Genomic DNA, 26956 nt, shown 5'->3' on the forward strand with positions numbered 1-26956 from the left:
TTAAAGAAACAAATCTTCAAGAAATACATCAGGAATGAAAATGTACATATATAAAACTTTTAACACCTAAATGCTCATAAAATTTAAACAAAATACATATGTGACATACATCCTCTATGATATTAAAATCCACAAGCATCTACTTCTCAATTCTACCACTCATGGAACAGTCACAGACAACTCTTTCCACAGCATTCTGAATCACAGATTCAGTTTTCCTAAGGATCAGTGGTCAATACACACTGGTTATTTAGTAGATGCCATCATTTCAGTTCAGACAGACTAGGACACCTGTGAAATGTGTGATGCTGAACTCTGAAGTCAATTACTGTGTAAAAATTGAAACCTAAAAATGACTGTGCCAATAAAACCACTTAATGATGTCATTGATTTAAAACATCTATATCTTATTTTGATCAGTCCATGTGTTAGACTCTTAGCACTACTGTAATATAGTACCACTAACTGTATTCTCTCACAGTTTGGGGTTCTAAGATCCCTAAATGTTCCACAAGAAGATCTTTCTTTCCTCCTCACTTCCAGTGCCAACAATAATTCTTGGTGCTCTCAGACTTGAAGCTTCATAAACCCAAAGTCTGCCTCCATTATTACATGGTCCTTTTCCTGTGCGCATTTCTTTGTCTCTTTCTCTTGGCTTAAGGACTCAAGCCACACTGTCTTTGAAACTCATAGTAGTCCAGTATGTCTATACCTTCAATACTTCGATTTGCAAAAGTCTGTCTATTGCTAAATAAAATCACATTCAGGGTTACAAGGCACACAAATTTGGAAAGGGAAAGGGAATACTACAGTAACTTTATATTTATTTGTGAATTTTAATATTTAAAGTATACTTTAAAGTTCCGTGATTCCATGATTATGTGACCAAATGAACCTATGTATAATACAAATACACACATTAGATATTACCCCAAATTATCAATTTTCTAATGGCTAAAATATTACCCAAACAAAAATCCAACATATAAAACCATCAGTATTACCTTGTCTTTCTTGTCTATAGATCATTAATTGTGGCCTAAGCCTTGGGAAAAGTAAGAGAATAAATTGTCTATGTGTTGTGTGCATCTACACAGGTATTAGAGAACATTGGAGAACAAAGAACAGACTCATTCCTCATGAGTAGAAACCCTGGAGTAGGACTGCTGAGTCACAGGGTACATTTAAAGTTCTAAGCAATCACAACTGTCTTGTAAAAGTGATTGTAATTTTACATTTCTGCCAATAATGAATGGGAATTATAGCTTTTCTGTACCCTTGCCAACACTTGGTATTGTCTTTTTTATTATATCCATTAAAAATACATTATAATTGTAGCTCCTGAAGTATTCCCCTAGTGACTAATGATGTACCAGGTAGTCTGCTTGGTGCAGATATTAAAAACTCAATAATACATAATCTCTGTCCTTAAAACACTTTCAATATTATTATGAATCATCTCATTATAGAAAATATAAGACTAATTGTGTTCAATTTAACACACGAGCACTGCCATAGTCTAACTAAGCAGTCCAAGAGACTTTCTTTATGTGGCCACTGTCATAGACTAATATTAAAAGAAAAAAGTCGTGAAAATGTGCTAATTAAAAGTTATGCTTGCTGTTGTAATGCCGTTCAGTACCAATAAATGAATAAAATTTAAAACAAAATACATGTTTTGTGCATAGTATATGTACACACGGTTTACATCAGTGACAGTCACAACATCTAACTCCTTTGGGAAATGAATTACTGAGAACTCTATGAAAGCATTGAAGAGAACCACGGCACACAGCTAAATCATATCTTCTATCAAGTGGCTTTAGAAAATCTGAATATTCTTTCTATGAACAAAGAGTTTTCTTGAGATCCAACTAAACAAAGCTCAAGGTTGTATTCTACTCTTCAGTTTATCAAGTGTTCCTTCAATATACTTCAGATTTTTAAAGCAATCATGTAAGACATTCTCTCAGTGACTTCATTGTCTTTGAAAGGCATTGCAATAATAGAAAGTATAACTATTTTTAAGTTTCCTCAGGGGGAAAAATGACCACTATTATTCTAGAAGAATTTCCACAAAGATGATTTTAACACAAGAGATTTTCCCATGAATGGTATCAATCATTTTTCTAGCAGGTCCTGTAAAATGACATTGAGGCAGATGATGAGGTATCCAGCAATCAGCAATCCTGAATACTTGTGTTTGATAAAACTGAATGTTCTTTACCTCTTACCTTCTGTGATTGCAAAGCCATACAAATGAGTCACAGGCATGAATACATTTTCTTAAGTTTGGTTAAGTTTTTAGTCCCTCAGATAGTCTACCTGTGAACTCCAAATAAAGTCAAACTAGAACAAAGCAAATGTAGAATTTTCTAATTATATACAAAGTCAAAGAATATTAAGTCCCTATCAAGAAGAGATACTGAGTCTATGTCCATAAGACCCCCTTGCAGACACAATAACAGAATACCCTCTAAACTCTATACATTAGTGTAGCTCTTAGATCGCAACATGGGAGTTTCTTTGTGCAATGAACAGTAGTTAATGCAGAAACTCACAACGGATCAAAATGCAGAGAATAAATGTTAGTGAGTGTTTAGCCACAATGAGACACCTGTGTCAATCCCTCCCCAGGCTTCCCCCATGAGGCTCTTGACAGTTGGTGGCAAATCGGATCCAAGAACACATCATAAAAATCATCCGCCATGATCAAGTAGGCTTCATTCCAGGGATGCAGGGATGGTTCAACATACGAAAATCCATGAATATAATCCACCATATAAACAAGCCGAGAAACAAAAATCACATGATCATCTCACTACATGCTGAAAAAGCCTTTGACAAAATCCAACACCCCTTCATGATAAAGGTCTTGGAGAGATCTTGGATAACAAGAACATACTTAAACATCATAAAAGCTATACACAGCAAACCAACAGTCAACATCAACTGAATGGAGAGAAACTCAAGGCAATTCCTCTAAAATCACGAACAAGGCAAGGCTGTCCACTCTCTCCATACCTCTTCAATATTGTACTCGAAGTTCTAGCTGGAGCAATAATACAACAAAAGTAGATCAAGGGGATACACATTGGAAAGGAAGAGATAAAACTTTTACTATTTGCAGATGATATGATAGTTTACATTAGAGACCCAAAAATCTCTACCAGGGAACTCTTACTGCTGATAAAGACCTTCAGCAAAGTGGCAGGAAACAAGATAAACTGAAGAAAATCAGTAGCCCTACTATATACAGATGATAAAAGGGCCAAGAAAGAAATCAGAGAAACATCACCCTTTATCATTGCCACAAACAACATAAAATACCTTGAGGTAACATTAACCAAACAAGTGAACTTTGAGTCTTTAAAGGCTTGTTTTATTTTAATGACTGATCCACCTGAGGCCACAGGCCGCCCACTATGAACCAACATGAGAGAAGTTTTATTTCTTGATCTCCTCCTCCTTGGACAGAGTCTTGATTATCTCTTCCCTCTTGGCCAGGAGACACTCCTTCTGGCGCTTTCATGATTCCTTAGAGCTGTGAGCCTCAGCCTGGTCAGCCAGGAGCTTCTTGCAGATCTTATCTGCCTTCAGCTTGTATGTGTGCTCCATGTGCTTGTTTTTGAAGACATTCCCTTTGAACTTCAGGTATAGGCTGTGGTACATATGGTGGTCAATCTTCTTACATTCACGATATCTCCTGAGAAGTCGATGCAGGGTCCGCATACTTCGTCTCCAGGTCACCTTCTCGGGCATTCTGGCATTGGAAGTTCCCTTCCACTTCCCTATGCCCATATGCCTGCCCTTCCAGTGAGCCAAAGTGGTTTTCCAACATCAAGCCCGAGAATGGACAGTCATGGGCATCCGATGATCAGCCCATCTATGATCAGCTTCCATATCTGCTGAAGGGAGTTGGCATTGGCTATTTCATTGGTCTTATCAGAGTTCAACCAGACCTTCTTTTTACCACAGTGAAGGACACTAGAGGCAAGCCTGTTCTGTAGCCTCAGCATACTCATGGCTGAGGACACAGCAGCAAAAGGGCAAAATCATATTTTTAAAGATGAAAAAAACCCAAAACTGGAAGCTTTAAGAGTTCTACATAAGATAATAATTATTATCAAGGCCTATAGTAAAAACCTCATTTTTAGTCATTATCCATTATATACTACTTAACTGCCACCCTCATATTGGTTGACATTTCCTTGAAAATAATTCATTTTTCCTTCAAAAAGTTTCTGGCTTAGTTAAGAAAAAATTATAAAAGTTTTCTAAGAGCAAGAAGCTAACACTTGCTGGGCACATACTTCCTACCAGATCTAATCTTTACATGGATTATCTCAGTTAATCCTCACAAGGAACAGGGACCTTATCATTACCATTTTACAGATAAGGAAATGACTTAGAGACCTAACTCATACTATCATTCCAACCATCTCTAACTGAATCAAGTGGCTTGTATCCCTAACCACCAGCTATCCTGCTTTTCGTATCATAGCATAAATAAAGGATGCACAGAAAACTGAAGACAACAGACTTACACCAGGCATGCTGGGACAGCATGCTGGCTTGCCCGAGTCAGCAAAGGTTTCACAGATTTGCTCTTGGTTTGAAAACAAGTAGGGATTTTCCAGACAGAAAACAAAGGAGGAACATTCCAGGTTGTGGGCAAATGTGTTAGAACACTAAATGTTCAGGGAAATAAGGAAAATGGCAGTTGTATCAGTTTGCAATAGCCTCTGTAACAAGTTAGTGCCAATTTCTTGGTTTACAACAACAGAAGTAATTCCATCACATCTCTGGGAGACAGAGGTCTAAGATTAGTAGGCTCAGCATAAATCAAGGTGCCAATGGCCACTCCCCTTCAGAAGCTTCAGAAGTTCATTCCTTGCCTCTTTTAGCATCTAGTGGATGTCAGCATCTGTCGTCTGCTGACTTATTTCTCCAATTTTCATGCTTCACACCTTGATGATGAGTTATAGTCATCTAGACCACATCTAATTAGTTAATTTTCCTTAGATACCGTGTGCACCAATTTAGAAATTTATCTTATTAAAATCACCAACAGTGGTCAGTGCTCTAATAGTCTGAGGACCCCAGAGCTAGGGAACGCATACATGCTGACGAGAACTACCAATCCCAAAAGGCTTTGAAGGAAAAAATTCACTTAGATGTATCTTTCTATGGGGATTTTTCTGTTCAATAAAAAGAATATCTTAGCCAGTGGTCCTTAGAACTTTTTCATCCTATAACTGCCTAAACTACATCATTTCTTTTACAAAAATTGCATCGCATAACCACAGTAATTTTGGGCTGCTAAAAGAAGAGATTATCGTCTCTGTAAGAGCACAGGGGACATTTAGTAAATGTTGAAAGGGGAAAACACCAGAAAAAGACTGGAGAACAAGAAAGCTGCAGGGAGACTGCAGACCCTGAGGGTCTGACAAGCAGGTGCCTCTGTGACCATCATGTCACTGTTCATAGATGTGTGCTCTGGGCCAAAGAACACTGCTTTGAGAAACAATGCCTGAGCCATTAGCCCCAGGAGACATCAATCAAGCTTTCTGAGACACAGTTAGCTCAGGAGGGAATTTAAAACTTAACTGGGTCAAAAATTGCTTCTAAGCAGGTTTCCCCCTAATCTAATCGAAACAAAAACTTGAGAGAAACCAAAGGAATTCTCTGTTCCTTCAAACTCTGCTGTCTACCTACACCTCAATCCTATTTTAATCATTTTTAGTTTTCAAGTACTTTTGTACTTGAATGCAGGTATGTATTGCTTTTTGGAAGACATTCAGATGTCTGCCTACATCCTCACATCTCTTTCTGCCTGGAGCTTCTCTCTTTTATTCTCTCCAGAGTTCAGTCTTTAGCTTAGGTCCTACTTAGCTCCTGGGAACTTGATGAACCATGCCAGATAGCAGTCATTATGCCTCTTCAATGCTCCTGCCACATCTACAGTAGGCTTAGAGGTCATTGAAGATGAACCCTCCGTCATGTTGGCTTTGAGTCCCCTGGGAGCATCAGCAAGGTAAACATCAGTTTTGCCATTTCTTGGGATTTTCATAGGAGATGGCATATAGCCATCTCCTATGGTCTTCCCAGTATCTCTGACTGAAAAACCAGCAAGGAAGAAGCATCCTAATGGCTTTGTTACTTACCAGTGGGAGCTGATACAGATGAAGGACCTGAAGGGAATCAAACAATCCATTGGCTCTTATGGTATTCACTCCTCTTATGGCAGAGAGCTACTGAATTCTTGGGTGAGTGCAAATAGGGTGACCCCAAAGGATTGGAGTCAATTGATCTCAGCAGTGCTAGAAAATTTGTCTTAAATACAATGGAGAACTTTATGGAAGGAAGAAGCAAGGGCCCTGGAGCTTCAAGGCCTAAAGAAAGGTTATGAAGCTCGCCAAGACAAGATTCTGGATGAGGGTGCTTATGCTGATCCACAGCTTCAGGCTGCACAAGAGGAACACATCTTGTCGTTGTGCCATACAGCAGGTCTGAATGCTTTGAATAAGGTTTATGAACCAGGAGAGAACATAGAACCTTATACCAAGGTGGGACAGGGTCCAAGAGAGAAGTTCACTCAATTTTTGGAAAGATTGTTCAGAGCAGTAGAATTACAGGTAACTGATTCAGATTCTAGGAAAATACTTTATAGAATCTTTAGCTAATGAGAATGTAAATCCACAATTTAAACAGGTACTTTGGCCATTAAAAATCGGATCAGCACCATTGGACAAAAGAGTCTTCTATACAGCTAATATTGAGTATAAAGACCAAGACAGAAGCTTGGGTAAGAGAGGCAATTTCTAAAGGTCTGAAGAGGTATCAAGATACCAAATGCCTTAACCATGAGGATATAGAAACTTGGGTAGGAGAAGTCATCTTCAGAAGTTTAAAAAGACATCTAAATACCAACTGTTTTAACTGTGGTACAATAGGACATCTGAGAAGAAATTGTAGGCAAAGTATTCTTAGATATAATGTTCCTCCTAGGAATGATTCAAACAGAAGGCCTCAGCCTTCTGGATTATTTAGGAGATGTGGCAAAGTCCGAAACTGGACTAATGAATGTAGGTCAACCACAAACAGACAAGGTAACCCTTTAAAATTGGGAAACACCTTGTAAGAGGCCCCCATGACAAAAGTGGACCAGTCATTCCCAGTTACAGTGGAGGACGATTTTCTCTCAGGATAATTAGAAGATCCACTGCCTATTGCAAAATATAATACCACTCTGGATGATAGATTAGCTACTGAGGATGAACCAATCATAACTGGATGAAACAAAAAAATGTGTATTTTGGCAAACTTCTATACAGGATCACAGACTCAAATTATCAGTTCAAGTGAATAATAAGATGATTATTGGAATTGTAGACACTAATGCTGATGTCACCATCATAACTCAAAGATCCTGACGTGCAAGATGGCCCCTACAAGAAGTAAACGTTCCATTCTTAGGCATTGAAACCCTATCTCAAGTAAAACAGAACACAAGATGGGTTGACTGTATAGGGCCCAAAGGACAAAGAGTAAGACTGAGGCCATGTCACAGACATCGCTATAAATCTCTGGGGTCCTATCTATTACAGCTATGGAATACCCAGATTAACATTCCTCCAGTATCAGATATGAATCATAAACAAGCTCTTGGTGGTAGAAGAAACTATTATAAAGCACTACAGAAAACAGATTCCAAACATACAGCTGTACAGAAATAGGATGCTAGTGCCACACCTACAAAGGAACCAAAATTACTACCCTTAAATGGCTAACAGATGAACCTGTCTGGGTAGGGCAATGGCCTATGACCTCTGAGAAGCTAGAGACTTTAGAAAAGCTGGTTCAGAAACAGTTAAATGTAGGACATATTGAATAATTTACCAGTTCATGGAATTTTCCTGCATGGAAGTCTGGTAAATGGAGGATGCTTACTGATCTAAGAGCCATCAATACGGTAATTCAGCCTGTGGGCTCTCTACAGACTGGGATAACATTACCTTCTCTGATACCTAAAGGATGGCCAATTATAGTCATTGATCTAAAAGATTGCTTAAAGGATAGGGAAAAAGTTGCCTTAACAGTGCCTACCTATAGCAATTCTCAGCCAGTTAGAAGATTTTAATGGAAGGTTTTGCCACAGGGAATGGTAAAATAGTCCTACTTTATGCCAGCAAAAAACTTTGGAAATAATTTGCAAACAATTTCTGCATCCCATAATTTTCCATTATATGGATGACATACTGCTGGCTCATTCAAAAGAAGGAATGTTGGAAAAGATGTTTGAGGAAGTAAAGGAAATTTTAACTTGTTGAGGATTACAGATTTTCCCTGAAAAAAATACAAAGAGGAGATTCTATTAACCTTTTAGGTTATAAAATAGATCTACAGAAAATTAGGTGGCTAAAGTATAGATCAGGAGAGATCATTACCAGACTCTTAATGATCTTCAAAAACTACTAGGAAAAAAAAAAGGCCGGGTGGTGGTGGCGAACGCCTTTAATCCCAGCACTCATGAGGCAGAGGCAGGCAGATCTCTGTGAGTTCGAGGCCGGGCTGGACCGATAGCCTCCAAAACAATACAGAGAAACCCCGTCTCGTAAAAACCAAAAAAAATACCTACTAGGAGAAATTTCTCAACTACAACTATTGGAGTAGAAGGGCATTATTTAAAACACCTAAAAATGGCCCTAAAAGAAGAGAAAGACTTAAATAGTCGATGAATATTATCAGATGAGGCTGAAAAAGTATTAGAATGAGTAGAAAAGAGAATACTAGAAGCACATGTGGACCGTGTAGACCCAAGGCTAGCTACATTCTGGTTATTTTATCATCTAGAGAATACCCCTCAGGAATTTTGATAGAGAGGTTAGATATCATACTAGAATGGATATTTATGTCATATAAACAAAATAAACAACTGAAGACATATATAGAAAAGATCTCTGATTTGATTTTAAAAGGTAAATTGAGGCTTTGTTAACTAACTGGAAGGGACCCAACAGAAATTATCATACCTTTAAGTAATGAAGAAATTTCCTCTTTATGGAAGGATAATGAATATTGGCAAAGGGCTTGCCATAACTTTTTGGGAATGATTATTAACAATTATTCCAAAACAGAGAGAATCAAATTCATAAAGAATACAATTTGGATCCTTGCACATACTGGAAGAAAAATGCCAATCTCTGGAGTCTCTACATTTTACACTGAGGCAAACAAGTCAGGAAAAGCAGGTTATAAATCAGGAAATGAAAGTAAAGCACTTCAAAGCCCTTACAACTCTGTACAAAAGACAGAGTTGCACTCCATTCTCATGGTACTTATGGATTTTACAGAGGATCTCAATATAATTACTTACTCAATATGAAGGGTGAGTCGTTTTACACATTGAGACCGCTGAATCTATTTATTAATTAAATTCATTGTTTATACAATTGCAGTAAACTATCAGGAATAGAACTCTCTCTATACATGGATATATATATATATATATATATATATATATATATATATATATCACACATCAGATCCCATACAGGTCTGCCAGGTCCTCTAGCACAAGGTAATGATGCTGTTGATTGTTTATTAATAGAAAGTGTGCTGGAAGCTTCAGAGATTCATAAAAAAACACCATGTAATTTGGAAAGGCTTAAAGAATGATTTTTCTGTCACTTGGCAAGAAGCCAATGAAATAATTAGAAATTACCCCACATGTTCATTCTACAATCAACTCCATTATCAGCAGGTAATAATCCCAAAGGTATTCATAGAAATAAAATTTGGCAAATGGATGTGTGTCACTTTCCAGAATTTGGAAGTTTAAAATATGTGCACCATACCATAGACATGTTTTTCGGGTTCTAATGGGCTACTTCTCTTAGCTCTAAAAAAGCTGATTCTGTTATCACACACCTCTTAGAGGTGATGGCCATTATGGGTGTACCTGCACAAATAAAAACTGACAATGCTCCAGCATATGTCTCCAGCAAATTGGAACATTTTTTCAAATATTATAACATAAAACACATTACTGGTATACCATACAATCCCACAGGACAAGCAGTGGTTGAAAGATCTAACATCACTTTAAAAGAAATGTTCCATACACACCCAGGGGGAACAAAGACCCCCAAACACAGATTACATAATGCTTTATTAACATTAAACTTTCTTAATGCTAATGAAAAGGACAAACAGGTTCAGAAAGACACTGGACTACAGAGAAAACTTCTGAACTAAATCAGCCAGTGTATTTCAAGGATGTTATGACCTCAGTTTGGAAACCAGGATATGGGTTACATTGGAAAGGGGGTTTGCCTTTGTTTCCACAGGAGAAAAGCTTTGGATTCCATCAAAACTGATCAAGATTCGATCAAACAGGAGAAACTTTGGGAAGAGGGAAGGTAACAGCTCATCTACAAAGTCATATTCTACGATGTGTAAGTAGACCCCCACAAAAAGAAAGGGAAGTGTTTTGTTTTTCTCTTCACAGGAAAACCCATCTCCAAACAACAAAAAGATACTGAACACGTGGATACCTAAAGAAGAGATGGTGGCTAGCCAAAAGAACCATCACACAGAGAAAATAGGTAGATTATAATTTGTTTATCACCTTCTATGTATATATACCTTATATATGTTTGAGACAATTTAGTTTCGTTTCAAGTCTAAATCTCTTCTTTAGACTAAAAGGGGAATTGTAGGGAGAGATCTCACATACACACAACACTGACCATGCCTGTTTGGGCATGGTCACAGGTGCATGGGGGTAGGAGATAAAGGGAAGGAGGAAGGGGTGCTCACTCTCTCTTGGGGCTGCGATCGAGGTCGGAGATGAGCAGAGTGCTGACCTCAGTTTCGACTTCTCATGTAAGTGACTTCTCTCTCTCTAATAAAGTATCATACAACCCCCTCTGCCCGGTATCCTTGGCGTGGCTGGTTTACCATCATCGGTCATGTATTTACCTGCATTTCCACCATGCAGCACTGCTATGCCCACCAGCTCTTCTGAGTCCTAATTCAGACAAGTCAGAACTCTAAACCATCCAACTACAAACTCAGAACTAAGAATACCTTCACCATTCCCTTCTTTCTATGGATAAGAGTTCTTTTCCATGCTGGCCAAAGTCTAAACTTGGACACTCTGGGCCTTCTCATTTTTCTCTGAAGCTGCTCCACCCCACTCCACCATGCCACAGCTTGCCAGACCCCAGGACTAATGCACTGTGTGTGTGTGTGTGTGTGTGTGTGTGTGTGTGTGTGTGTATACAGCCTTCTGCCTGCGGGCCAGCAGAGGGCACCAGATCTCATTCAAGGTGGTTGTGAGCCACCCTGTGGTTGCCGGGAATTGAACACAGGACCTCTGGAAGAACAGTCAATGTTCTTAACCACTAGCCATCTCTCAAGCCCCTTAATGCACTTTTTTAACATGTTGAGATTACCTACCAAACACCCCCCCCATGATCATACCATTAAAATCACTGGGTCTACTGGGAGCATCTATGGTAAGCAAGACAGCAGGTGCTGGGGTTCTCAAGCCAGCTGGGGCTAGGCTTTGGACTCTCCCACCTCATTTAAAACTGTATACATCAGATTATTTTAAAAACCTGTATAAGAAGTAACAGTGAGTTTGTGAAGACATTGGAGACAGAATCCTCAAGGAGGTATCAGGTGAGTAGAATGAATTCCTAAGGAAGAATGCTGTGACTGCAGGGGTGGTGGAATAAAACTAAGATATGTCACAGGAACTTACTATTTAAAGCAAGACTAATGAGGGACTGATTTTTGATTTTCAGACCAAACCATTATTCCTTAAATTTTCATACATGAGAAGCTCTCATTTAAAATTTCTGAATATCTATACTAACTGTACATCAGTGACAAGTGCATACTATAGTGTTCATGATTTAGCACTCAAGAGGCTTATAGAAAATGATTAGAGAAAAACTGTCAATTAAAAAATGCCAGCAGTATTTAGTTGAACTTTGGGAGTATGTTCTGAACAACTTTTCTTTAGCACAAAATAAATTCATAAAATGTATGAATTTGAATAAAACAAAAATGAGGAGTAAATGAGCCAAGTTCTTATATTGAATTGATAGCTGTCACTTAAGTGAAGGTATGATGTACTTTGATTGGCATAGCTTTCTTTTTGTTTTATTCAATGATAGAAAATTAGCCTATGGCTTCTTCAGTAACAACACCCCCTACTCACCCACACCCCCACACAGACTCCACCATGTACTGTGCACAGTTCTAAGCCCGTCCCATATTTTCTCTCATTTTATATCCTTAACAATTTCATGAAGCTACTGAAACTGAGTCACAGAGTTGAAGGAATTTGTCCAAGGTCACTCAGCTGGTAAGAAACAAGTGCAGCCTCAGAGATAGCTTTAGCGCTGAACACAAGCCAGACATGAAGCCATGCTCTTGGTTCTATTACCTCACATCAATATGAGGTTAGAACTTTAATTTTTAAGATTAGATCAATGGTAGCTTTTTACTATATCTATTTGTATGACACATGAGTACTTTCTTTAATACATCCTCACTCTCTAATATATTTAGAAAAAAATAGGTTTTGTCTGAAAAGTTAGGCAATTCTTCTCTCTTTCAGTATGTCAGTACTAAAAGATGGGTAATATCTATTGCTCTGCTCTGGTGTCAATTAAGCCTCTGTGGGTGACAAAGCAGGTCCTAGAGAGATGTCGGGAATCTAGCTCACCCACAGCAGGACCTGTGGAAGGCAAAGAAAGCCTTCGGGTAATAACCAACCAGATGTCAGATAACACAGGTGGAAACACAGTAAGGATGCATTCTCTGTTTAGTAAGTGGCTACTGTGGTGGTCATTTTTAATCTTTTTACTCTTTATTCTGGCTCTTTGGGTGGCCCAACACCCAGATACCTAATAAATCACACGGAGGAAGCTTATTATTACTTATAAATGCCTAGCCTTGGCTTGGTTTGTTTCTAGACAGTTTTTCTTAACTTTTGCCTCTGGGCACTTACTTTTCTCTATTTCTGCATATCTTTTCTTTACTTCTTACTACATGTCTGACTGTGTAACTGAGTGGCTGGCCCCTTCTTTTCTTGCTTCTTGATCATCTCCCCCAGATTTCTCCTTCTATATATTCTCTCTGCCTGACAACCCCAACTATCCATTCTCCTGTTTTGTTATTGGCCATTTAGCTCTTTTTGAGACCCATCAGGTGTTTTAGGCAGGCACAGTTACACAGCCTCACAGAGTTAAACAAATACAGCATAAAAGAATGAAACACATCTTCACATCATTAAACAAATATTCCACACCATAAACAAATGGGAAACATCTTAAAATAATATTCCACAACAGTCCATGGTATAGAATGGAATAGAAGGAATTTCTCTGTGGCCTGACTGCCAAAGTTAACTGCTCCCACATTGGAGACTTGCCTTCATAATAATTTTCTGGGTACCAGGAAAGACATTCTCAGTGAAGAGTACCCACTACCTTCTCACCAAGTATAATTCACCTGTAGATGTTTTCAGTCTTTTAAAACACTCTCTTTTGGGGGAAGAAGAGGAGGGGAGAGGAGAACATGGGGGAGCAGGAAGGTTGAGTCAGGGGAAGAATAAAGGAGAGCAGGATGAAAGTTACCATAATAGAGGGAGTCATTTTAGGTTTGAGGGGAGATCTGGCACTAGTGAGATCTCCAGAGATCTACAAGGATGACACCAACTGGCCAACTAAGCAATCATGAAGAGACCACCTTAAATGCCCCTCCCTATTAATGAGTTTGATGACTGTCTTATATGCCATCGTAGAACCTCCATCCAGTGACAGAGGAAGCAGAGGCAGACACCCACAGCTAAACACTGAACTTAACTCCTGGAACCCAGTGACAGAGAGGGATGAGGGATGAGCAAAGGATTCAAGGCTGGGCTGGTGAAACCCAGAGAAAAAGCTGACCTGAACAAGTGGGAGATCTTGGACCCCAGACTGATGGCTGAGAGGTCATCATGGGCCTGATCCAGACCCCCTGAATGTGGGTGTCAGTGAGAAGGCCTAGGCAATCTATGGGGCTTTGGGAGGTAGATCAGTATATATCCCATCTCACAATATGGGATGCTCTCTCAACCTGGACACTTGGGGTAGGACCTAGGCCCTGCCCTGAATGAAATGACAGACTCTGGAGATCCCTCATGGAGGGCCTTACCCTCCCTGGGGAACAGAGTAGGGAGGGATTGAGTGGGGTTCTGTCGGGCTGGTGGGGGACAGGTGAGGAGGGGAGGGAGAGAGAGCTGGGACTGACATGTGAAACAAGCTTGTTTCTAATTTAAATATAAAAAACTCTCTTCTTTTGCAGATAGCATGTCTATGACATCACTCCTCTATTGAATCTCTCTGCTCTGTATATCAAACTAAAAGGCACTCTACAGGAACCACATTCATAGTTCTCATCATGCGTCTTCCATTGCTTGTCTTTCCTCTTTCCATCATAAGCTGGTTGCAACACACCCAGCTGCTTCAGAACTAGCAAAGTGAAAGTGTGGGGGGTGTCTTTTACTGTTGTTATTGATGCATGTGTGTATGAGATGTTGCATGTGCACCTGCATATACATGTGTAGGTGAGAGGTTCACTTCAGGTATTGGCTACTACCTTATTTTCTTAGGACAGTACAAATCACCAAAGACATAATTTTTTTCCCTTTCATACCATGTCAGTGGTAACAGTGTAGCCAATGTAAATTAACATACAGAAGTACATAGATGTTTTAAAGAAAGCTAGTATAAGAGGAACATGTTCACAAAGATGAGCATATATCAATGTTTCTCAACCTGTGGGTGGGCCACAACTCCTTTGAGATCAAATTACCTTTTCACAGGGATCACCAAAGACCACTGGAAAACACAGATTTTACATTATGATTTGTAGCTAGATTACAGTTATGAAGTAGCAATGAAAATAATTTTAAGGTTGGGAGTCACCACAACATGAGGGACTGTATTAAAGGGTAGCAGCATTAGGAAGGTTAAAAACCACTGGCATGTAGGGATCTTGCTCATCACTGACAGTGGAGAGTAAAAGATGAGATAGGAATTGAGCCTGATGAGTACAAGAAAGGCAAAAGACTACTAGTGTTAAATAATAGAACCCTGAAAATGTTACTCCCATGGTGGCTAAGTCCTAGGACATTCATCCAAAAAATCTTCTTGTGGGAAGTAGACACTTGGCTCTATGATCTATTCTATGACATGGCAGGCAACTTCTTACTCAACCCTAAGAGGAATGGTTGAAACTGGAGCTTCTATCATTACAACTGAAGTATATTTAAATTCTTTGTAGAAGGTACTTAATTGCCTTGTTATAATGACTATATGGTGATATATTTCCTTGCACAGTAACCAACATAAAATGATCTGACTTGAGGTGGGGGAGCTAAATTCAGAATGAAATAAGTCTTGGGGATTCTTTAGCTACAGCGTGTTACTAAAACACAAAACAAGTAATGAATAAATTACAAACTTAATTATCAAAAAACAATCCATTCCTAAAAACCTTTTGCAGCATATTTTAGGCAGCGATCTGTCCACCTGTTGCAATGAAAAATGGCACATCAAAGACATGTAAGGTTTTGTAATTTTCTTTCCACATCCAAGTGACAATGACAAATTGCTCAAGTTCCCGCCTTGTATTCCCATCATGACTACAAGTTTGAAAAATCGATATATCACTTGTAGCCAAGAATTCCAAATGCAGTCTACACTCATTGTATTTTTCTCTACCTTACCACTTACTTTCATTATTCTTACCCGTTCTTCCCTTTTTCTCTCACTTATTCCCTCTTAATAGCTGGGTGCCATCCTCTTATGACCATGCCTATTTCTCACCTCAAACTTAGTGAGGAGCAATAATAGAATTTTCTAATAGAATTCTCAATAAGTCATCAGTGTTTTTTATATCTTAGCCATTCTGACAGGTGCAATATGGTATCTCAGAGTCCTTTTGATTTTCATTTTCCTGGCGCCTAAGGATGCTGAATTCTTCAAGTGTATACAGTTCTTTGAGTGTATTTCAGCCATTTGAGATTCTTCTGTGGAGAATTCTCTGTTTAGATCTATACCCCATTTTCAAACTGGATTATTTTGATATTTACATGTTTAGTTTCTTGAGTTCTTTACATATTTTGGAGATCAGTCCTCTGCCAGATGTGGAGCTGGTAAAGATCTTTTCCAATTCCATAGGATACTATTTGCTTTTATTTACTGTGTCCTTTGCCTTACAGAAGCTTCTCAGTTTCAGGAGGTCCCATTCATTAATTGTTGTTCTCAGTGTCTGTGCTACTGGCTTTCTGTTCAGGAAGCTGTCTGCTGTCCCAATGCATTCAAGGTTTCTTCCCACTTTCTCTTTTACCAGGTTCGGCATAACTGGATTATGCTAAAGTCTTCGAGCCACTTGGACTTGAGTTTATGCTGGAGAGGATATAGAGTAAGAGGAACACTCTTCTACTGCTGGTGGGGATGCAGACTTATATAGCCACTTTGGAAATCAATGTGGTGGTTTCTCAGGAAATTGGGACTCACTCTACCTCAAAACCCAGCTATACCAATTTTGGGCATATACCCAAAGGATGCTCAATCATCCCACAAGGACTATCTATGTTCATAGCAGCATTATTCTTAATAGTCAGAACCTGGAAGCAACCTAGATGCCCCTCAACCCAAGAATAGATAAAGAAAATGCTGTACATTTACAGAACAGAGTACTACCTGCATGGGACCGACCTGGGCAGTCTTCATGTTGTGTGTCTTGTTCTGTTTGTCAGGCTCCTAGCATGGAGATCAGGACCTGTCCCTGGTGCTTGACTGGCTTTTGGGAACCTGTTGCCCATGCTGGATTATCTTGCGCAGTCTTGATGCAGGAGGAGGAGCTCAGATCTGCCTCAACTTGATGGGCCATGCTTTGCTCAAGTCCTTTGAGAGGCCTGCCCCTCTCTGAATGGAGAAGGAGGAAGAGGAGTGGATGGGGAGGGGTGTAGGTGATAGGAGGAGGACCAGGAGGAGAGGAGGGAGGGAAACTGCTGCCAGTATGTAAAATAAGTGAAAAGTGTTAATTAAATAAAAGAAAAAAAAGGATTTCCAATCAGTAGGACTCCTTGCCATGAGGCTCTGGACTGGAATTCCTCTGGCCCAGTGAAGATCCATCCTGAGAAAATGAAGTTGGGCAAAGAGCAAGAAAATGAAGACACAAATGGGAGAAGAGAAGGTCTTGATCAGCCTGTATTACAGGGTCAGAGAGCGGCCATTATCCTTCTGAGGCCATCAGTGGAAAGGTAATGCCACCCATCCTGTTATGGTTGCTTCCCAATAAGTTCCAGGCCAGCCAATGGCAAGGTATAACATAAGTTGAGACTCTCTTTTCTTAACTGAGTCTTATCTTGATCATTATTCATTTCACCTGGATTTTGATATGCTGGTGCCTGGTAAGACCAAAATCTTAGCTTGGGCACAAAACCAGTGGAAAATGATGGGGGAAGTCCTTCTGTGTATATGTTTGATTGGTATAAATAAAGCACTGTTGGCCAATAGGGAAGCAAGATGGGTGGGACTAGGAGTCTAAGAGGAGTCTGGGAAACAGAGGCACAGGCAGTCATTATGTAGGATGCAAGAGAAGTAACCCGGACCTTTCCTCTGGTAAGAGTAGACCACATGTAAATACTTAGATAAACAATTATGGGTTAAATATTTGAGTCAGAACTAACCAGCAAGAAACCAAGCAAAACGGCCAACAGCTTCATAATTAATATAGAGTCCAGTGTGTTATTTGTGGGCTGAGACAGCAGTGGGATCCAAGCCCGGCCCAGGTGGCTGACAGGAAAACATGTTACAGGAAAGCAGGACTCCTTGGAGTTAACATAAATGTAGTTTTAACTTTGTTGCCATGGTGAATGTAAAAGTATATACAATGTTTAAAATATTGGTCAACAACAGTAGAAAACAACATAGTAACATTCTGTTATGTATTTTTTACTTTGTGGTTGTTATGCATTAGTGTTCTTAGTAATCAGTGACTTTTACACTTATGTAATGGGATAGTAAGTACAAAAAAAGAGAAAGAAAGGAACTAAATACTATAGCACAGGAATACTGGCTATAACAAGGGCTATAGAAAGAGTCAGTATTCCTGTGCTGAACAAACCCAAACTGTCAAAAATGACTTGATATCTGTCAGTTTATTTAATCCCCTCAAATCAGCGGCATTGGAATTATTCTCATTTTACAGGTAAGAGAATGGGTTTGGAGAAACTGAATGCATGCATTACTGGAAAGTGGTGAGAGGAGAACCAGAGACACTCTCTCCCTTTGGTGACATGGAAGAACAACCTTGGGATTCAACACACACAGTCCAAAGGCATAAGGCATGTGAGGCACGAGGCCGAGCGGGATGCAGGCAAGAGTGCTCCTTAAAAATACAGAGAGCCCCTAACCAAAAAATACGAGCCAAACAAAACAGCTTCCAAAGGAGAGGTAAGCACACACGTCAAAAGTCCATTGGCTGTTAAGACAAATGAAGCCATCTCTGGCCGAGGAAGATTTGGACTTTCAGAAGGAAAATGCTTTGGGTTAGGCCTGTTAATATGGGTGGCTGTGCAGCAGCTCATGGCTCACCAACATTTGGAAGAAGTTTCCATCGCAAAGACTACTGAGACCACACATTCCATTGAGAAGGTAGATTCTAAGAATTCAGCATGATTCTACAGTGACCTTCATGTAGGTTTCAGTTTCTGAGGAGGTAACTGTTGACACACCTGAAAGGTATCTGTGAAATCATGCGATCACACTTTCAGCTTGAGTGTGAGCTAGGAATATTGTCCAGATCCCAGCTAGAAATGTTCTACTGCAATTCTGTGTCCTATAGTTAACCCTTATCAGGCTTCTGGATGCTATGTTAAGCACATAGTGCATAGAATATATCACTTATTCTTCAGTTTTCCTCTAGGATGCAAGTACTAGTATTCTTCCAATTTTACAAATGATGAAATTAAGACTTAAAGCAATTGATCTCTGAGGTTCTACCACTTACACGGGGGAAAGCTGGGAGTCTGAAGAATGTGCTTTTGTTTCTGGAGACGGGAAAACGATTGGGTGACTTTTTAAAAGGTATATTGATATACACCTTCTAGGGGAGCAAAATAATAACAGTAATATAGCTATCATTTGTTGAGGCCCTACTATGGGTCTTAGTTTACTATGTGTGATTTAAACACATTCTCTAACTTTCATATCAATCATTCAAATAAGCATAAAGTCTCTCTTTTAAGGATATCTGAAAAGCAAAAGACAGTTTATATGACTGAAAAAAAAAGGCACATACCTACTGAGTTATAAAGTTATGGTCGAAATCCAGATCTTTCTAACTTCTTTTCACTATGCTATGTTATTTACATTTCTTCAAATTGGAAGTATGCTTTTGTAGTTCATGAAACCAAACAACATCTTAAAATGAAAACAGAAATCAGGTGTGCTGAACACCTGTAAGCCCTGCACTTGGGAAGACTTCAAAGCCTGAGCTGATTACAGAGAAAGACCAGGCTCCAAAGGGCAGCAAATGATCAACAGCTGAAGAATGAGAGAGCCACAGTGCAACTTGAGGGAGAATGACCTATGTGACTTAAATAGCACAGACCCAAAGAGCTTTGCTGAAGGACAGAGTCCAGTTCCCAACACCTACGATGGATCACAACCACCTGCAACTCCAACGCCAGATATGATGTCCTCTTCTCGCCTACGCTGGCAATGCACACACGGCATACATTTGTACAGACATACATAAATACACATAAATATAAATTTTAATGTACCATTATATACATCTGTATTCCATTTAGAGGAAGAAACAGAAGGCCTTTAAGGGGGAGACTGATGGCCAAAAGCAGTTTATAAGTCCAATTAGACAACCTATGGAGACTCCTTTAGTACCCAGCCCCACCCTCCCTAGCTCCACCCTCCCTAGCTCCACCCTCCTTCCCTTCCTGTTTCATAAAGGTTGGCATATGTTCACACCTGAGAAGCTTTGCAAGCCCATTTCCTGACTGTAGGAGTTTGGGAATTCACATGCTTTATTTCTTTTTGTCCTCCATCTCTACCTTTAGATATTAGCTGCGAGTAATTCTGCCATTACAAAATTCTCAAAAGTTTTGTAGGTCTATATACACCGCACACATTTTCTGATGGTCTCCTCTCTGGGTTGAAATACCTGAGGAGAACTACAGATGATAGGTTTAACCTCTTCAAAGAGCTGTGTGATTTAAAAGTTGCAGTGTTGTTTTTTTTAATCTTACTGAGGCAGTAGGAGAAAATTATCTAGATATACCTTTGACCCTCTCTCCACCATATCCTACTTTGAGAGCAAATCTCTAAATATTAGCATCTTTTCAAGCCTGGAGAGCTTAAGCATATCCTAGTCATAAATGCCAGTTCATTTTTAGTTAAAAGTTTATCTCTTATCTCTTAGGTTCACTGTGGATAGGGAATAGAAAGCAAGTCATACCTTCAACACTATCCAGCATTCTACCCAGCTAATGAGCCAAGTTCATCACATACTAGTCACCTGTAATGCACCATCCTCCTATACTTTCTGCTACAGCATCCCAAGTATCTCTCCCCTCTGATTTTGATGATGTACTTTTCATCACTTCTGAGTACTTACACTAACACCTTTAACATTTGCACATTTACCGACATCCTGTCAGTGGTGATTCATATATTCAATAAGATATGTTCCCTCTAAAATTTTCCTCAGTTTATTCTGATATTAACCTGTAGAGTCTTTAACATTTACATTTCTACAAGCATTCTACTTGCAAAAATCTAGGTAATCTTTAAGAAATACAGATTTTCTCCATGATATCACTTTACAAGTCCTAGCCAGTAGAATGTTTGATGTATTCTCTTAACAGTTCCCAAATCAAAAGTGCAACAGTTCTCACTGGACTGATTTCAAGGTGTTGGCAGGGTTAATTCATTTGAGATGATCTACTAGATAATCCACTTTCTGCTTCTCCAGTGTCCAGAGGTTGCCTTTACTTAGCAACAACTGCATCACTCTGACTTCTCCCAGCATATCTTCTCTGTCTTTAGTCTTCCTGCCTTCCTCTATGAAGACCACTGTGATTGTGCTGAACCTCAATTCAAGATCCTTCAGTTTACCATCTACAAATGCCACATAACCATGTACCTTTGCCACATAAGTGGTATACTGTACATGTTGTGAAGGGAAGGAAAGTGACATCTTTGGTAAAAAAAAAACCTATTCTACGACAGCCATGTTTATTATTAGTGGGCATATGTTAAGATATTTAGCTCATATAATCAAGTCAATTTGAGTACTACACCTATGCCCTACCCATCATTTCTACCTGTTAATTACTGATTCTATTAAAAGTTTAAGTAAAAGGAGTTCAGAAACAGAATAGGATTATATTATTATATTGCCAAACTATATAATTTCTACGGCTATAGCTTGAATAGTACCTTGACTTTTGATTGTTATTCTGAAGGTCTTATCATATTATAGTTTCATTACAGGAGGGATAAAATTTAAACCTCTATGGCAAAACTGTAACTATTCTGAGCTGATAGCTAACGGATCATCTCAATTTTAAGGATGTAAAAAATATAAAACTCAAAGAAGTTAAATGATTAACCCAATAACATGAATTCTAATGTAGAGGAGAGCATAATTTTGAGCCTACCTAATAACTAGTTACATGAAAATCTGCTCCAAGTGCAAGAGAGATAGCCTCTGCCTTTACATGAAATGATTCTTACTCTCAAGCACGTTCAAGCAGATTTTTATTCAGTCATCTGAGTTTCTCAAACATGGAGACAAATGCTAGCAGGGTAAATTCCTAACAGATTCAGGAGTTTCAGGTAAATGTAATCAGATTCATAAAAATAGAAACACATTTTTCATGGCCCTGTACATGTTGGTTATCAGGCAAAGTGAAAAAAAGATCTATTGTCTTCAGTCAAATTATTGGTTTATAAAACATGTGCATGTATAGAGTCTACAACTGACGAGTCTCTGTTTCCCTACAGATGAGAAAACTAATTCAGGATTCTCACAAACCCTAAGATGAATATTTTCATGATAGAAGTTATTTCAAGAGGATCAGTATTTCTATAGTATTTTATATAAAATATATAAATTAGCCAACACAACGCTATTTTCCAGTTATTCCTGTAAAAATCACTCTGATGTTTTAAGATGTCAATTTATTAAAAAATATATATATATTAGTCTTGTTGTTCTTATTCATTATAAAGTAAACAACATAGAATTCCATTTGGAAATTCAGATACAAGGACTTCGGAAAGCCCAGGAAGGATAATTGTTCATATGTGAATAAACCCCTCACCAAGTAGAAGAAAAGTACCAATATGATCAGAAATAACCATATATTCCCATAGGGAAAATATGTTTGTGTTCACCTGAAGAAGCAAACTTTCAATAATCATGGTTATTGGTATGCCTGGTATGCTATCATGAATGCTACCATGTCAATAGAAATATGACAGTTATTTAATTGATAATATCTACAATAGCTTGCAAGGTTCCTCAGAATTTTTAAAAACAACCTGACATTTAGTGAAGAGTTGAGGACAGATATGTTATTCAACTCCATTTTCACTATACAGTCAAGGTACAGGTATCTAGATAAAATCTTTAAAATTATTAATTTGGAGGGAAGTCAAAACAGAAACTGAAGAAAATATACTGCTAATAATTATAGCTTTATTTTCCCCAGAACTAATTTTAACAAAAATACAAACTATAAAGATGAAAATAAAAACCAAACAATTGCAAGATAAACACCCCACTGAATATAAGTGCATATCCAAATACAAGTGCAGGCGGTTTTATGTGAATTTGACAATATTTATATTACTAGTTTGAAATCTATTTGTTCTTATTTTATTTTTAAAGAAAAGTTGTCAATAAATAGGGAGCTGCATAATCATTTCTATGGCTATACATACTCTATAATGGAGTGTTCCAAATTCATTTAACCAACCTCCTGCTGAGGATATGAATCTTGTTTATTATGCTAGTTTATGACTATTCCATAGTACAGTTTGTATTGAGACCTCCAGATAGATATACTGGGGTGACTTTGTTAGGTTATGGACAGGTGGTGAGTGAGGGCAAGCCACAGTGAACTGTATGATTGGATGCAAAATACCATGTCCCTAGGCAACGGAGAGGCCACTGGGTGACAGAGTCACCGGGTGTATGACAAGTACAGGTCACAATTGATGGGGAAAAAAGCAGGATCCGTACAGTTCATTTAGGAGGAAATGGATGCAAAGTGTCAGACGAGAGGGCAAAGAGTATGATTTGCAGTTGAAATTTTGGAATCAGTGTGCAAAGCTATTGGGAGCCAGTATTTTAAGCTTCAACATTGGTTCTCCTATTTGAGTACTCACATTTGTACAACCTACCAACAGGGCGGTATCATGTCTGCAATGGCCTGACACTTGCGTATCCCCACACCATAAGTATTGGACAGATCACTGCCTGGATGCAGGGGACTGACTGTGTGCAACCTGAGCACTTGTTCAACAGTTCCCAGTAGATCTTCACTCACTCCTAGACGAAAAATAGCCACAGAAATCAACCAACTCACCACTTGCCAGAGAAGGAGGATGCCGTGTATGTATTTTTTTTGGAAAAATGTGGCATAGACCCTAAGTGTTGTCATGATCAAAGACAGCCCCCAACAGCCAGTCTATTAGCAAATTAAACAGCCCAGAGCAGCACTGCAGTGAGCATGTTTTCTCCTCTGCATAGAAATGCAACAGAACAGCACAGAGAGCAATTGCTCTCTTCAAATACACACTGATGTTTAAGAGTGCCTTCAACCAGACCAGCAAAGAGGAACAGCGATTCACACATACAACCACGCCCGAATGGTGACGGTAGGCATTACAGGCATTGCTCACACCTGCCCCAGTTTCACACTATCTGAAAACATGCTGCTAGCCAAATCAGCTGCTGTCTGCAAGGACTTGGCCAGCTATGGCAGTGCCATGCTGGAAAGAGATAAGCAAAGAAACACCTTAGAACTAACCAAGCCACTTCTGGTGAAGTCTGTACAGCTAAGAATCCATAAAAATAGCTCCAGTGATGCCTGTTGCTCCTGGCCACCCTTTTTAAATCATAGACTGTGTCCTTCTTCAGATAAAAGGTTTCACCGGAAAACAATATGTACTATCCTCAAGTCAGCAGGGGAGCCTTACAGGCACCCTGGTCAGGGGTACCCTGAATACCCACATTTGAGGAAGCGATAAGGGCCCAGATGTCTTTGCACAGACTACGAGATGAAATCACGGTGCCTTGGGGAGAGCATATAAGGGTCCTGGAAGGCCTTGAGTACTGCAAACCCTACCCCTACTTCTGCACATCCATTATATTTGAAAAGGCCCAAGGACAAGTGAGCCGTCATTTGGAAACCATAACTTTAGGGAAATTTCTAGCATTTCCCAATAGAAACAATGTCTGTGAAATGTCTAGCATGTGGCACACACTGTTAGAAGGGTAGCAACCACTGTGTGTAGCAGTGTTGAGAAACAGATCAGGATGTGGACACATTTCCTAGAAAGGGCTTCTGTGGCTTCCCTTCTAATTCACCACCCAACTTATCTTACTGGTTTTATATAAAACCTCTAGTGAAACTGAATCTCAGTATTTCCTAAGAACTGTATTACCTGATGTTGTTTAGGACTCTGAAACTTCATGAGTTTAAGGGAAATTGTTTGCAGAGATGTTGGTCCAGTCACAATGAAAAGATAAAGCACCGTATGATTCACTCACAGAACCTGAAAGTGCCCATCATTTAGCCTGTTCATTCCATTTTTAGTTTTGGAGGAAGGAAAAAAGTAAACTAAATTCTGAAATATTAAACCATTGAAAACCTGTACCAAAACTTGAAATTAGGTCTATGTTCTCATTTTACAAGTCAAAATATTGCTTGAACTTAAAAGCATTTGGGGATTAGATGTATGGGAAACACTGATACTAAGTGAGTCTATTTTCTTTCCATAATATTCATGCTTTGCAAGCTGAATGCTATGCTTAAAACATAAAATATATTTGACACGTGTTAGTTAGATTCAATTCAATTAAGTAGTAATAATATGAAATACAAGTTGTTCTATATATTGAATATAGTCTTTACACATCGGGGTATGCAAAATGTATAAAGCACTAACCACAAAGGAATGCATAGCAGACTATAAGAAAATAGCTTTTGATTAAGTTTGATATGTGCATACTGACTTTAATGGTCCCCAAATATACTATAAATATGAAAAATAAATTCTAAATATGAAAAATATCTTGGAGGTTGGGTACTCTAATTTAAAAAATTCCAAGGTTATATTACTGTGAAAGTATATCTAATCATAGGTTACTTTGGGCAAAGCACTTAAAAATGAAAAGCCTTTAAACACCTTAATATTTTTACAGTATAAATTGTTTCAAGTGGTTTGTTGGCATGCCGTTTCATTTCAGTACATTTCCTTTGAGGCTGACGATGCCCTGAGAAGGCTGAGAGTGATCATACTGTCAGCTTCTTGCAGGTAGGGACTACAGAGTGGGCCCTGGCTAACCACCGAGTAGATGGCATCAAGACCACTCACTGTACGGTCTCCACTTCCTTTCTAAGGCTTCCCTAGGGCAGAAACACTGGCTTCCTGGCTCTGTCTTCCCAGAGTCTATATCCCTTTGGTGACAAAGCTTTTTTTCCTGCTTCTGAGCAGAAACCCGGATGCTCATCATGACCTTAGAGTAAGCCACAAGTTTCCTTAAAGTTCTGAAACAACACATGTCCTCTTGCCTCTTCTAAAAAAAGCTAAGAAATACTGAATAAGTTAAAGATAAATAATTTAAAAATATTTAAAATATGCTGTCTCTGGATGGCTACATCCCATGCTCAGAAAATCCTCTAACGAAATAAAAACAGTGGCTCAAAGATGATGGCAAGTTATTATATATATAAACTACATATAGGACCAGAGAGATGGCTCAGTGGGTGAGGTACCTGCCATGGGAGCGAGCCTGATAGCCTGAGTTCTGTCCTGGAATCTACATAAATACAGAAAGAGAAAACTGACTCCTCAGAGTCGTCCTTTAATGTCCACACATGCGCAATGGAACATGCATCCACGCATGCTAATGAGAAGTGAAATTTAAAATATTTGTGTATGTTAATTGTAAAACTGTAAAATTCCTTCACATGCCTTTTGAAATAAAAGCCTATAAGCATATATGTGGCTCATTTATATGTATTTAAAGATGAGCCTATGAAAAATCGTAATCAGACACACAATACACATTCTAAAGAACTTACATGAGGAGAGCAATAGTAACAGTCCCATTTCTGGTTTGCTAGATTAAATCCAGTTTAAAAAGTACTGTATCACAAGTAATTTTGTATATTTAATATTGAAACAATTAAAACCAAATGAGAACACTTTTAAACCTGTCATAGTAATTACAAAATTATAAAAGTTAAAAAGCAAACAATCAAATCAGGTAATAGTTTAAATATAATAGCATGGTGTAATAATATCAATACTACGTCATGTGGTTTACATATTAGCAAAGCAGAAATCAATAAGATTTTGGATGTAAATCCAAAATGTAAGGATGAAATATAATAAGAGGGTTATGTTATTGCCCACAGAACTGTTTAGAAAAACTAGGTACTAACAGGTAAAATCCAATATACAGTAGTATTTGTAATTGAAGTTAAAAGTAATACTAAAAGCAATAAATTAAAGGAAAATAGCCTCGAAAAGTTTAATGAATTTTATATTAAAAAGCTATCCAATATACTTGTACACACACACACAAACCAAGACAACAGAAGAGCTGAAGATTATGAACG

General features: G+C 38.6%; 1 protein-coding gene and 1 pseudogene across 12 annotated transcripts in view; both read right to left on the reverse strand.

The window, feature by feature from the left end:
* The window catches only part of Anks1b (ankyrin repeat and sterile alpha motif domain containing 1B), a 1010332-nt gene that overhangs the window by 715070 nt on the left and 268306 nt on the right, over nt 1-26956 (reverse strand). The gene's annotated exons all lie outside the window — the stretch shown is intronic.
* Nucleotides 3448-4025, reverse strand: LOC101829238 (annotated as a pseudogene).

The sequence above is a fragment of the Mesocricetus auratus genome, unplaced genomic scaffold, assembly GCF_017639785.1.
Source record: "Mesocricetus auratus isolate SY011 unplaced genomic scaffold, BCM_Maur_2.0 Super-Scaffold_100011, whole genome shotgun sequence".
NCBI classification, from domain to species: domain Eukaryota; kingdom Metazoa; phylum Chordata; class Mammalia; order Rodentia; family Cricetidae; genus Mesocricetus; species Mesocricetus auratus.